The sequence below is a fragment of the Schistocerca serialis genome, chromosome 3, assembly GCF_023864345.2.
Source record: "Schistocerca serialis cubense isolate TAMUIC-IGC-003099 chromosome 3, iqSchSeri2.2, whole genome shotgun sequence".
NCBI classification, from domain to species: Eukaryota; Metazoa; Arthropoda; class Insecta; order Orthoptera; family Acrididae; genus Schistocerca; species Schistocerca serialis.
Genome location: NC_064640.1, coordinates 1,055,081,067 through 1,055,095,352, shown reverse-complemented (window position 1 = coordinate 1,055,095,352; position 14,286 = coordinate 1,055,081,067). Strand labels below are relative to the sequence as shown.

At 45.4% G+C, this 14,286-nt stretch overlaps 1 long non-coding RNA gene across 1 annotated transcript in view; it reads right to left on the bottom strand.

Moving 5' to 3' along the window:
* The window catches only part of LOC126469640 (uncharacterized), a 789,853-nt gene that overhangs the window by 96,523 nt on the left and 679,044 nt on the right, over window positions 1–14,286 (bottom strand). The window lies entirely within an intron of this gene.

Here is a 14,286-nt window from a genome sequence, read left to right as displayed (position 1 = left end):
TATGTACGTCTACAGATGGTGAAAATGGGAATTGATGCCTTCTGAGCTCCTTACTGTTCTCCTTCGCCTAGGGTAGAGAGTAAGGGAGACGTGTCCAGCTGTTCGCTAACTATGACTACAGATGGTGAATGTTGGAAATGGTGCTTTCTAAGGCTCCTTACAGTTCTTCTTCATCAAGGGTACAAAGTAAGGGAGTCATGGTCAGATGTGCGCTTACTATGTCTACAGTTGGTGAATGTTGGAAATAATGGTTTCTGAGGCTCCTTACAGTTCTTCTTCATCAAGCGTAGAAAGTAAGGGTGGCAAGGGCAGGTATGCACTAACTGTGTCTAAAGATGGTGAATGTAGGAAATGGTTTTTTCTGCAGCTCCTTACAGTTCTCCTTCACCGAGGGTAGAAAGTAAGGGAGACATATACAGCTGTGCGCTAACTATGTCTACAGATGGTGAATATCGGAAATGGAGCATTCTGAGCGCCTTACTGTTCTCCTTCACCAAGGGTAGAATGTAAGGGAGACGTGTAAATATGTACGTTATCTATGTCTACAGATGGTGAATGTTGGAAATTGTGCTTTCTGAGGCTCCTTACAGTTCTTCTTCATCAAGGGTAGAAAGTAAGGGAGACATGATCAGATGTGCGCTATGTACGTCTACAGATGGTGAATGTTGGAAATGGTGCTATCCGCAGCTCCTTACAGTCCTCCTTCACCTAGGGTAGAAATTAAGGGAGACATGTACAGCTGTGCGCTATTAATGTCTACAGATAGTGATTGTTAGAAATGGTGGTTTCTGAGGCTCCTTACAGTTCTCCTTCATCAAGCGTAGAAAATAAGGGAGGCAAGGTCAGCTGTGCGCTAACTATGTCTAAAGATGGTTAATGTATGAATTGGTGCTTTTTGCAGCTCCCTACAGTTCTCCTTCACCGAGGGTAGAAAGTAAGGGAGACACGTACTGCTGTGCGCTAACTATGTCTACAGATAGTGAATATTGGAAATGGTGCCTTCTGAGCTCCTTACTGTTCTCCTTCCCCTAGGGTGTAGAGTAAGGGAAACATGTACAGCTGTACGTTAACTATGTCTACAGATGGTGAATGTTGGAAATGGTGCTTTCTGAGGCTCCTTACAGTTCAGCTTCATCAAGGGTAGGAAGTTAGGGACGCACGGTCAGATGTGCGCTAACTATGTCTACAGATGGTGTATGTTGGAAATGGTGTTTCTGACGCTCCTTACAGTTCTTCTTCATCAAGGGTAGGAGTAAGGGAGACATGGTCAGATGTGCGATAACTATGTCTACAGATGGTGAATGTTGGAAATGTTGCATTCTGAGGCTCCTTACAGTTCTTCTTCATCAAGGGTAGAACGTAACGGGGACATGGTCAGATGTGCGCTAACTATGTCTACAGATGGTGAATGTTGGAAATGGTGCTTTCCTCAGCTCCTTACAGTCCTCCTTCACCTAGGGTAGGAAGGAAGGGAGACGTGTACAGCTGTGCTCTAGTAATGTCTACAGATGGGGAATGTTGGAAATGGTGCTTTCTGAGGCTCCTTACAGTTCTTCGTCATCAAGCGTAGAAAGTAAGGGTGGCAAGGGCAGGTGTGCACTAACTGTGTCTAAAGATGGTGAATGTACGAAATGGTGCTCTCTGCAGCTCCCTACAGTTCTCCTTCACTGAGGGTAGTAAGTAAGGGAGACATGTACAGCTGTGCGCTAACTACGTCTACAGATGGTAAATATTGGAAATGGTGCCTTCTGAGCCCCTTACTGTTGTCCTTCACCTAGGGTAGAGAGTAAGGGAGACATGTACAGCTGTACGCTAACTATGTCTACAGATGGTGAATGTTGGAAATGCTGCTATCTGCAGCTCCCTACAGTTCACCTTCACCGAGGTCAGAGAGTAAGGGAGACATGTACAGCTGTGCGCGAACTATGTCTACAGATGGTGAATATTGGAAATGGTGCCTTCTGAGCCCCTTACTGTTCTCCTTCACCTAGGGTAGGGTGTAAGGGAGACATGTACAGCTGTACGCTAACTATGTCTACAGATGGTGAATGTTGGAAATTGTGCTTTCTGAGGCTCCTTACAGTTCTTCCTCATCAAGGATAGAATTTAGGGACACACGGTCAGATGTGCGCTAACTATGTCTACAGATGGTGAATGTTGGAAATGATGCTTTCTGAGGCTCCTTACAGCTCTTCTTCATCAAGCGTAGAAAGTAAGAGGGGCAAGGTCAGGTGTGCGGTAACTATGTCTAAAGATTATGAATGTAGGAAATGGTGCTTTCTGCAGGTGCCTACAGTTCTCCTTCACTGAGGGTAGAAAGTATGGGAGACGTGTACAGCTGTGCGCTAACTATGTCTAAAGATGGTGAATGTTGGAAATGGTGCTTTCTGCAGCTCCTTACAGTCCTCCTTCACCTAGGGTAGGAAGGAAGGGAGACGTGTACAGCTGTGCTCTAGTAATGTCTACAGATGGGGAATGTTGGAAATGGTGCTTTCTGAGGCTCCTTACAGTTCTTCGTCATCAAGCGTAGAAAGTAAGGGTGGCAAGGGCAGGTGTGCACTAACTGTGTCTAAAGATGGTGAATGTACGAAATGGTGCTCTCTGCAGCTCCCTACAGTTCTCCTTCACCGAGGGTAGAAAGTAAGGGAGACATGTACAGCTGTGCGCTAACTATGTCTACAGATGGTGAATATTAGAAATGGTGCCTTCTGAGCTCCTTACTGCACTCCTTCACCTAGGGTAGAGAGTAAGGGAGACGTGTCGAGCTGTACGCTAACTATGTGTACAGATGGTGAATATTGGAAATGGTGCCTTCTGAGCTCCTTCCTGTTCTCCTTCACCAAGGGCAGAGTGTAAGGGAGACGTGTACATATGTACGCTAACTATGTCTACAGATGGTGGATGTTGGAAGTGGTGCTTTCTGAGGCTCCTTACAGTTCTTGTTCATCAAGGTTAGAGTGTAAGGGAGTCATGGTCAGATGTGTGCTAACTATGTCTACAGATGGTGAATGTAGGACAATGTGCTTTCCGCAGCTCCTTACAGTCCTTCTTCTCTTAGGGTAGAAAGGAAGGGAGACATGTACAGCTGTGCGCTAGTAATGTCTACAGATGGTGAATGTTGGAAATGGTGCTTTCTGAGGTTCCTTACAGTTCTTCTACATCATGCGTAGAAAGTAAGGGAGGCAAGGTCAGGTGTGCGCTAACTATGTCTAAAGATGGTGAACGTACGAAATGGTGCTCTCTGCAGCTCCCTACAGTTCTCCTTCAACGAGGGTAGAAAGTAAGCATGACATGTACAGCTGTGCGCTAACTATGTCTACAGATGGTGAAAATTGGAAATGGTGCCTTCTGAGCTCTTTACTGTTCTCCTTCACCTAGGGTAGAGAGTAAGGGAGACGTGTCGAGCTGTACGCTAACTATGTCTACAGATAGTGAATGTTGGAAATTGTGCTTTCTGAGGCTCCTTACAGTTCTTTTTCATCAAGGGTAGAAAGTAAGGGAGACATGGTCAGTTGTGCGCTTACTATGTCTACATATGGTGAATGTTGGAAATTGTGCTTTCTGAGGTTCCTTACAGTTCTTCTTCATCAATCGTAGAATGTGAGGGTGGCAAGGGCAGGTGTGCACTAACTGTGTCTAAATATGGTGAATGTAGGAAATGGTGCTTTCTGCAGCTCCCTACAGTTCTCCTTCACCGAGGGTAGAAAGTAAGGGAGACATGGTCAGATGTGCGCTAACTATGTCTACAGAAGGTGAATGTAGGAAAAGGTGCTTTCCGCAGCTCCTTACAGTCCTCCTTCACCTAGGGTTGAAAGGAAGGGAGACGTGTACAGCTCTGCGCTAGTAATGTCTACAGATGGTGAATGTTGGAAATGGTGCTTTCTGAGGCTCCTTACAGTTCTTCTTCATCAAGGGAAGAATGTAAGGGACTCACGGTCAGATGTGCGCTAACTATGTCTAAAGATGGTGAATGTTGGAAATGGTGCTTTCTGAGGCTCCTTACAGTTCTTCTTCATCAAGAGTAGAAAGTAAGGGAGACATGGTCAGATGTGCGCTATGTACGTCTACAGATGGTGAAAATGGGAAATGATGCCTTCTGAGCTCCTTACTGTTCTCCTTCGCCTAGGGTAGAGAGTAAGGGAGACGTGTACAGCTCTACGCTAACTATGTCTACAGATGGTGAATGTTGGAAATGGTGCATTCTGAGGCTCCTTACAGTTCTTCTTCATCAAGGGTTCAAAGTAAGGGAGACATGGTCAGAAGTGCGCTTACTATGTCTACATATGGTGAATGTTGGAAATTGTGCTTTCTGAGGTTCCTTACAGTTCTTCATCATCAATCGTAGAATGTGAGGGTGGCAAGGGCAGGTGTGCACTAACGGTGTCTAAATATGGTGAATGTAGGAAATGGTGCTTTCAGCAGCTCCCTACAGTTCTCCTTCACCGAGGGTAGAAAGTTACGGAGACATGTGCAGCTGTGCGCTAACTATGTCTACAGATAGTGAATATCGGAAATGGAGCATTCTGAGCGCCTTACTGTTCTCCTTCACCAAGGGTAGAATGTAAGGGAGACGTGTAAATATGTACGTTATCAATGTCTACAGATGGTGAATGTTGGAAATTGTGCTTTCTGAGGCTCCTTACAGTTCTTCTTCATCAAGGTTAGAAAGTAAGGGAGACATGGTCAGATGTGCGCTATGTACGTCTACAGATGGTGAATGTTGGAAATGGTGCTATCCGCAGCTCCTTACAGTCCTTCTTCACCTAGGGTAGAAAGGAAGGGAGACATGTACAGCTGTGCGCTATCTATGTCTTCAGATGGTGAATATTGGAAATGGTGCCTTCTGAGCTTCTTACTATTCTCCTTCACCTAGGGTAGAGAGTAAGGGAGACGTGTCGAGCTGTACGCTAACTATGTCTACAGATGGTGAATGTTGGAAATTGTGCTTTCTGAGGCTCCTTACAGTTCTTCTTCATCAAGCGTAGAAGGTAAGGGTGGCAAGGGCAGGTGTGCACTAACTGCGTCTAAAGATGGTGAATGTAGGAAATGGTGCTTTCTGCAGCTCCCTGCAGTTCTCCTTCACCGAGGGTAGAAAGTAAGGGAGACATGTACAGCTGTGCGCTAACTATGTGTACAGATGGTGAATATTGGACATGGTGCCTTCTGAGCTCCTTACTGTTCTCCTTGACCAAGGGTAGAGATTAAGGGAGACGTGTACATATGTAAGCTAACAATGTCTACAGATGGTGGATGTTGGAGGTTGTGCTTTCTGAGGCTCCTTACAGTTCTTCTTCAACAAGGGAAGAATGTAAGGGACACACGGTCAGATGTGCGCTAACTATGTCTACAGATGGTGAATGTTGGAAATGGTTCTTTCTGCAGCTCCTTACAGTCCTCCACCTAGGGTAGAAAGGAAGGGAGACATGTACAGCTGTGCGCTAGTAATGTCTACAGATGGTGAATGTTGGAAATGGTGATTTCTGAGGCTCCTTACAGTTCATCTTCATCAAGGGTAGAAAGTAAGGGAGACAGTGGCAGATGTCCACTAACTGTGTCTACAAATGGCGAATGTTGGAAATGGTGCTATCTGAGGCTCCTTACAGTTCTTCTTCATCAAGGGTAGAAAGTAAGGGAGACATGGTCTGATGTGCGCTAACTATGTCTACAGATGGTGAATGTTGGAAATGGTGCTTTCTGAGGCTCCTTACAGTTCTTCTTCATTAAGCGTAGAAAGTAAGGGAGGCAAGGTCAGGTGTGCGCAAACTATGTCTAAAGATGGTGAATGTAGGTAATGGTGCTTTCTGCAGTTCCCTACAGTTCTCCTTCACCGAGGGTAGAAAGTAAGTGAGATATGTACAGCTGTTCGCTAACTATGTCTACAGATGGCGAATGTTGGAAATGGTGCTTCCTGAGGCTCCTTATAGTTCTTGTTCATCAAGGGTAGAAAGTAAGGGAGACATGGTCAGATGTGTGCTAACTATGTCTACAGATGGTGAATGTAGGGCAAGGGGCTTTCCGCAGCTCCTTACAGTCCTCCTTCTCTTAGGGTAGAAAGGAAGGGAGACATGTACAGCTGTGCGCTAGTAATGTCTACAGACGGTGAATGTTGGCAATGGTGCTTTCTGAGGCTTCTTACAGTTCTTCTTCATCAAGCGTAGAAAGTAAGTGAGGCAAAGTCAGGAGTGCGCTAACTATGTCTAGAGGTGGTGAAATTTGGAAATGGTGATTTCCACAGCTCCTTCAGTCCTCCTTCACCTAGGGTAGAAAGGAAGGGAGACATGTACAGCTGTGCGCTAGTAATGTCTACAGATGGTGAATGTTGGAAATTGTGCATTCTGAGATTCCTTACAGTTCTTCTTCAACAATCGTAGAATGTGAGGGTGGCAAGGGCAGGTGTGCACTAACTGTGTCTAAATATGGTGAATGTAGGAAATGGTGCTTTCAGCAGCTCCCTACAGTTCTCCTTCACCGAGGGTAGAAAGTTACGGAGACATGTGCAGCTGTGCGCTAACTATGTCTACAGATAGTGAATATCGGAAATGGAGCATTCTGAGCGCCTTACTGTTCTCCTTCACCAAGGGTAGAATGTAAGGGAGACGTGTAAATATGTACGTTATCTATGTCTACAGATGGTGAATGTTGGAAATTGTGCTTTCTGAGGCTCCTTACAGTTCTTCTTCATCAAGGTTAGAAAGTAAGGGAGACATGGTCAGATGTGCGCTATGTACGTCTACAGATGGTGAATGTTGGAAATGGTGCTATCCGCAGCTCCTTACAGTCCTCCTTCACCTAGGGTAGAAAGGAAGGGAGACATGTACAGCTGTGCGCTATCTATGTCTTCAGATGGTGAATATTGGAAATGGTGCCTTCTGAGCTTCTTACTATTCACCTTCACCTAGGGTAGAGAGTAAGGGAGACGTGTACAGCTGTACCCTAACTATGTCTACAGGTGGTGAATGTTGGAAATGGTGCTTTCTGAGGCTCCTTACAGTTCTTCTTCATCACGGGTACAAAGTAAGGGAGACATGGACAGATGTGCGTTATCTATGTCTACACATGGTTAATGTTGGAAATGGTGCTTTCTGAGGCTCCTTACAGTTCTTCTTCATCAAGGGTAGAAAGTAAGGGAGACATGGTCAGATGTGCGCTAACTATGTCTACAGATGGTGAATGTTGGAAATTGTGCTTTCTGAGGCTCCTTACAGTTCTTCTTCATCAAGCGTAGAAGGTAAGGGTGGCAAGGGCAGGTGTGCACTAACTGCGTCTAAAGATGGTGAATGTAGGAAATGGTGCTTTCTGCAGCTCCCTGCAGTTCTCCTTCACCGAGGGTAGAAAGTAAGGGAGACATGTACAGCTGTGCGCTAACTATGTGTACAGATGGTGAATATTGGACATGGTGCCTTCTGAGCTCCTTACTGTTCTCCTTGACCAAGGGTAGAGATTAAGGGAGACGTGTACATATGTAAGCTAACAATGTCTACAGATGGTGGATGTTGGAGGTTGTGCTTTCTGAGGCTCCTTACAGTTCTTCTTCAACAAGGGAAGAATGTAAGGGACACACGGTCAGATGTGCGCTAACTATGTCTACAGATGGTGAATGTTGGAAATGGTTCTTTCTGCAGCTCCTTACAGTCCTCCACCTAGGGTAGAAAGGAAGGGAGACATGTACAGCTGTGCGCTAGTAATGTCTACAGATGGTGAATGTTGGAAATGGTGATTTCTGAGGCTCCTTACAGTTCATCTTCATCAAGGGTAGAAAGTAAGGGAGACAGTGGCAGATGTCCACTAACTGTGTCTACAAATGGCGAATGTTGGAAATGGTGCTATCTGAGGCTCCTTACAGTTCTTCTTCATCAAGGGTAGAAAGTAAGGGAGACATGGTCTGATGTGCGCTAACTATGTCTACAGATGGTGAATGTTGGAAATGGTGCTTTCTGAGGCTCCTTACAGTTCTTCTTCATTAAGCGTAGAAAGTAAGGGAGGCAAGGTCAGGTGTGCGCAAACTATGTCTAAAGATGGTGAATGTAGGTAATGGTGCTTTCTGCAGTTCCCTACAGTTCTCCTTCACCGAGGGTAGAAAGTAAGTGAGATATGTACAGCTGTTCGCTAACTATGTCTACAGATGGCGAATGTTGGAAATGGTGCTTTCCGAGGCTCCTTACAGTTCTACTTCATCAAGCGTAGAAAGTAAGGGTGGCAAGGGCAGGTATGCACTAACTGTGTCTAAAGATGGTGAATGTAGGAAATGGTTTTTTCTGCAGCTCCTTACAGTTCTCCTTCACCGTGGGTAGAAAGTAAGGGAGACATATACAGCTGTGCGCTAACTATGTCTACAGATGTTGAATATCGGAAATGGTGCATTCTGAGCGCCTTACTGTTCTCCTTCACCAAGGGTAGAATGTAAGGGAGACGTGTAAATATGTAGGTTAACTATGTCTACAGATGGTGAATGTAGGAAAAGGTGCTTTCCGCAGCTCCTTACAGTCCTCCTTCACCTAGGGTTGAAAGGAAGGGAGACGTGTCCAGCTGTACGCTAACTATGACTACAGATGGTGAATGTTGGAAATGGTGCTTTCTAAGGCTCCTTACAGTTCTTCTTCATGAAGGGTAGAAAGTAAGGGAGACATGTACAGCTGTGCGCTAACTATGTGTACAGATGGTGAATATTGGACATGGTGCCTTCTGAGCTCCTTACTGTTCTCCTTGACCAAGGGTAGAGAGTAAGGGAGACGTGTACATATGTAAGCTAACTATGTCTACAGATGGTGGATGTTGGAAGTTGTGCTTTCTGAGGCTCCTTACAGTTCTTCTTCAACAAGGTAAGAATGTAAGGGACACACGGTCAGATGTGCGCTAACTATGTCTACAGATGGTGAATGTTGGAAATGGTTCTTTCTGCAGCTCCTTACAGTCCTCCACCTAGGGTAGAAAGGAAAGGAGACATGTACAGCTGTGCGCTAGTAATGTCTACAGATGGTGAATGTTGGAAATGGTTCTTTCTGAGGCTCCTTACAGTTCTTCTACATCAAGCGTAGAAAGTAAGGGTGGCAACGTCAGGTGTGCGCTAACTATGTCTAATGATGGTGAATGTACGAAATGGTGCTTTCTGCAGATCCCTACAGTTCTCCTTCAGCGTGGAAGAAAGTAAGGGAGACATGTACAGCTGTGCGCTAACTATGTCTACAGATGGTGAATATTGGAAATGGTGCGTTCTGAGGTTCATACTGTTCTCCTTCACGTAGGGTAGAGAGTAAGGGAGACGTGTACAGCTGTACGCTAACTATGTCTACAGATGGTGAATGTTGGAAATGGTGCTTTCTGAGGCTCCTTACAGTTACTCTTCATCAAGGGTACAAAGTAAGGGAGACATTGTCAGATGAGCGCTAACTATGTCTACAGATGGTGAATGTTGGAAATGGTGCTTTCTGAGGCTCCTTACAGTTGTTCTTCATCAAGGGTAGAAAGTAAGGGAGACATGGTCAGATGTGCGCTAACTATGTCTATAGATGGTGAATATAGGGAATGGTGCTTTCTGAGGCTCCTTACAGTTCTTCTTCTTCAAGGGTAGAAAGAAAGGGAGACATGGTCAGATGTGCGGTAACTATGTCTACAGATGGTGAATGTAGGGAATGGTGCTTTCCGCAGCTCCTTACAGTCCTCCTTCACCTAGGGTAGAAAGGAAGGGAGACATGTACAGCTATGCGCTAGCTATGTCTACAGTTGTTGAATATTGGAATTGGTGCCTTCTGAGCTCCTTACTGTTCTACTTCACCTTGGGTAGAGAGTAAGCGTGACGTGTACAGCTGTACGCTAACTATGTCTACAGATGGTGAATGTTGGAAATGGTGCTTTATGAGGCTCCTTACAGTTCATCTTCATCAAGGGTAGAAAGTAGGGGAGACAGGAGCAGATGTCCGCTAACTGTGTCTACAAATGGTGAATGTTGGAAATGGTGCTATCTGAGGCTCCTTACAGTTCTTCTTCATCAAGGGTAGAAAGTAAGGGAGACATGGTCTGATGTGCGCTAACTATGTCTACAGATGGTGAATGTTGGAAATGGTGATTTCTGAGGCTCCTTACAGTTCTTCTTCATCAAGGGAAGAAGGTAAGGTAGGCAAGGTCAGGTGTGTGCTAACTATGTCTAAAGATGGCGAATGTAGGAAATGGTGCTTTCTGCAGCTCCCTACAGTTCTCCTTCACCGAGGGTAGGAAGTTAGGGAGACATGTACAGCTGTGCGCTAACTATGTCAACAGATGGTGAATATTGGAAATGGTGCATTCTGAGCTCCTTACTGTTCTCCTTCACCTAGGGTAGAGAGAAAGGGTGACATTGTCATAAGTGCGCTAACTATGTCTACAAATGGTGAATGTTGGAAATGGTTCTTTCTGAGGCTCCTTACAGTTCTTCTTTATCAAGGGTAGAAAGTATGGGAGACGTGTAGAGTTGTGCGCTAACTATGTCTACAGATGGTGAATATTGGAAATGGTGCCTTCTGAGCTCCTTACTGTTCTCCTTCACCTAGGGTAGAAAGGAAGGGAGGCATGTACAGCAGTGAGCTAGTAATGTCTACAGATGGTGAATGTTGGAAATGGTGCTTTCTGAGGCTCCTTACAGTTCTTCTTCATCGAGCGTACAAAGTAGAGGAGGCAAGGTCAGGTGTGCGCTAACTGTGTCTAAAGATGGTGAATGTATAAAATGGTGCTTTCTGCAGCTCCCTACAGTTCTCCTTCACCGAGGGTAGAAAGTAAGTCAGACATGTACAGCTGTGCGGTAATTATGTCTGCAGATGGTGAATATTGAAAATGGTGCCTTCTGAGCTCCTTACTGCTCTCCTTCACCTAGGGTAGACAGTAAGGGAGACGAGTTCAGCTGTACGCTAACTATGTCTACATATGGTGAATGTTGGAAATGGTGCTTTCTGAGGCTTCTTACAGTTCTTCTTCATCAAGGGTAGAATGTAAGGTAGGCAAGGTCAGGTGTGCGCTAACTGTGTCTAAAGATGGTGAATGTAGAAAATGGTGCTTCTGCAGCTCCCTACAGTTCTCCTCCACCGAGGGTAGAAAGTAAGTCAGACATGTACAGCTGCGCGGTAACTATGTCAACAGATGGTGAATATTGGAAATGGTGCCTTCTGAGCTCCTTACTGTTCTCCTTCACCTAGGGTAGTGAGTAAGGTAGACGTGTACAGCTGTACGCTAACTATGTCTAGAGATGGTGAATGTTGGAAATGGTGCTTTCCGCAGCTGCTTACAGTCCTCCTTCACCTAGGGTAGAAAGGAAGGGGGACATGTACAGCTGTGGGCTAACTATGTCTACAGATGGTGAATATGGGAAATGGTGCCTTCTGAGCTCCTTACAGTCCTCCTTCACCTACGGTAGAAAGGAAGGGAGACAAGTACAGCTGTGCGCTAGTAATGGCTACAGATGATGAATGTTGGAAATTGTGCTTCCTGAGGCTCCTTACAGTTCTTCTCCATCAAGCATAGAAAGTAAGGGAGGCATGGTCAGGTGTGCGCTAACTATGTCTACAGATGGTGAATGTTGAAAATGGTGCTTTCTGAGGCTCCTTACAGTTCTTCTTCATCAAGGGTAGAATGTAATTTGAGACATAGTCAGTTGTGCGCTAACTATGTCTACAGATGTTGAATGTTGGAAATGATGCTTTCCGCAGCTCCATACAGTCCTCCTTCACCTAGGGTAGAAAGGAAGGGAGACATGTACAGCTGTGCGCTAGTAATGTCTACAGATGGTGAATATTGGAAATGGTGGTTTCTGAGGCTCCTCACAGTTTTCCTTCATCAAGCGTAGAAAGTTAGGGAGACATGGTCAGATGTGTGCTATATATGTCTACGGATGGTGAATGTTGGAAATGGTGCTTTCCACAGCTCCTTACAGTCCTCCTCCACCTAGGGTAGAAAGGAAGGGTGACATGTACAGCTGTGTGCTAGTAATGTCTACAGATGGTGAATGTTGGAAATGGTGCTTTCTGAGGCTCCTTACAGTTGTTCTTCATCAAGCTTAGAAAGTAAGGGAGGCAAGGTCAGGTGTGCGCTAACTATGTCTAAAGAAGGTGAATGTAGGAAATGGTGCTTTCTGCAGCCCCTTACAATTCTCCTTCACCGAGGCTAGAAAGTAAAGGAGACATGTACAGCTGTGCGGTAAGTATGTCTACAGATGGTGAATATTGGAAATGGTGCCTTCTCAGCTCCTTACTGTTCTCTTTCACCTAGGGTAGAGAGTAAGGGAGACTTGTACAGCTGTACGGTAACTATGTCTACAGATGGTGAATGTTGGAAATGGTGCTCTCTGAGGCTCCTTACAGTTCTTCTTCAACAAGGGTAGAAAGTAAAAGAGACATGGTCACATGTGCGTTAACTATATCTACAGATGGTGAATGTTGGAAATGGTGCTTTCCGCAGCTCCTTACAGTCCTCCTTCACCTACGGTAGAATGGAAGGGAGACATGTACAGCTGTGCGCTAGTAATATCTACAGATGGTGAATGTTGGAAATGGTGCTTTCTGAGGCTCCCTACAGTTCTCCTTCACCGAGGGTAGAAAGTAAGGGAGACAAGTACAGCTGTGCGCTAACTATGTCTACAGATGGTGAATATTGGAAATGGTGCCTTCTGAGCTCCCTACTGTTCTCCTTCACCTAGGGTAGAGAGTAAGTGTGACGTGTACAGCTGTAAGCTAACTATGTATAGAGATCGTGAATGTAGGATACGGTGCTCTCTAAGGCTCCTTACAGTTCTTCTTCATCAAGGGAAGTAAGGAAGGGAAAGAGGGTCAGATGTCCGCTAACTATGTCTACAGATGGTGAATGTTGGTAATGCTGCTTTCTCCAGCTACTTACAGTCCTCCTTCACCTAGGGTAGAAAGGAAGGGACACATGTACAGCTGTGCGCTAGTAATGTCTACAGATGGTGAATGTGGGAAACGGTGCCTTCTGAGGCTGCTTACAGTTCTTCTTCATCAAGCGTAGAAAGTAAGGGAGGCAAGGTCAGGTGTGCGCTAACTATGTCTAAATATGGTGAATGTACGAAATGGTGCTTTCTGCAGCTCCCTACAGTTCTCCTTTACCGAGGGTAGAAAGTAAGGGAGACATGTACAGCTGTGCGCAAACTATGTCTACAGATGGTGAATATTGGAAATGGTGCCTTCTGAGCTCCTTACTGTTCTCCTTCACCAAGGGTGTAGTGCTATGGAGACGTGTACAGCTATACGCTAACTATGTCTACAGATGGTGAATGTTGGAAATGGTGCGTTCTGAGGCTCCTTACAGTTCTTCTTCATCAAGGGTAGAAAGTAAGGGACACGCGGTCAGATGTGTGCTAACTATGTCTACAGATCGTGAATGTTGGAAATGGTGCTTTCTGAGGCTCCTTACAGTTCTTCTTCATCAAGCATAGAAGGTAAGGGAGGCAAGGTCAGGTGTGCGCTAACTATGTCAAAAGATGGCGAATGTAGGAAATGGTGCCTTCTGCAGCTCCCTACAGTTCTCCTTCACCGAGGGTAGAAAGTAAGGGAGACATGTACTGCTGTGCGCTAACTATGTCTACAGATGGTGAATATTGGAAATGGTGCCTTCTGAGCTCCTTAGTGTTCTCCTTCACCTAGGGTAGAGAGTAAGGGTGACGTGTACAGATGTAAGCTAACTATGTCTACAGATGGTGAATGTTGGAAGTGATGCTTTCTGAGGCTCCTTACAGTTCTTCCTCATCAAGTGTAAAAAGTAAGGGAGGCAAGGTCAGGTGTGCGCTAACTATGTCTAAAGAATGTGAATGTAGGAAATGGTGCTTTCTGCAGCCCCTTACAATTCTCCTTCACCGAGGCTAGAAAGTAAAGGAGACATGTACAGCTGTGCGGTAAGCATGTCTACAGATGGTGAATATTGGAAATGGTGCCTTCTCAGCTCCTTACTGTTCTCTTTCACCTAGGGTAGAAACGAAGGGAGACATGTACAGCTGTGGGCTAACTATGTCTACAGATGGTGAATATGGGAAATGGTGCCTTCTGAGCTCCTTACAGTCCTCCTTCACCTACGGTAGAAAGGAAGGGAGACAAGTACAGCTGTGCACTAGTAATGTCTACAGATGATGAATGTTGGAAATTGTGCTTTCTGAGGCTCCTTACAGTTCTTCTCCATCAAGCATAGAAAGTAAGGGAGGCATGGTCAGGTGTGCGCTAACTATGTCTAGAGATGGTGAATGTTGGAAATGGTGCTTTCCACAGCTCCTTACAGTCCTTCTTCACCTAGGGTAGAAAGGAAGGGAGACATGTACAG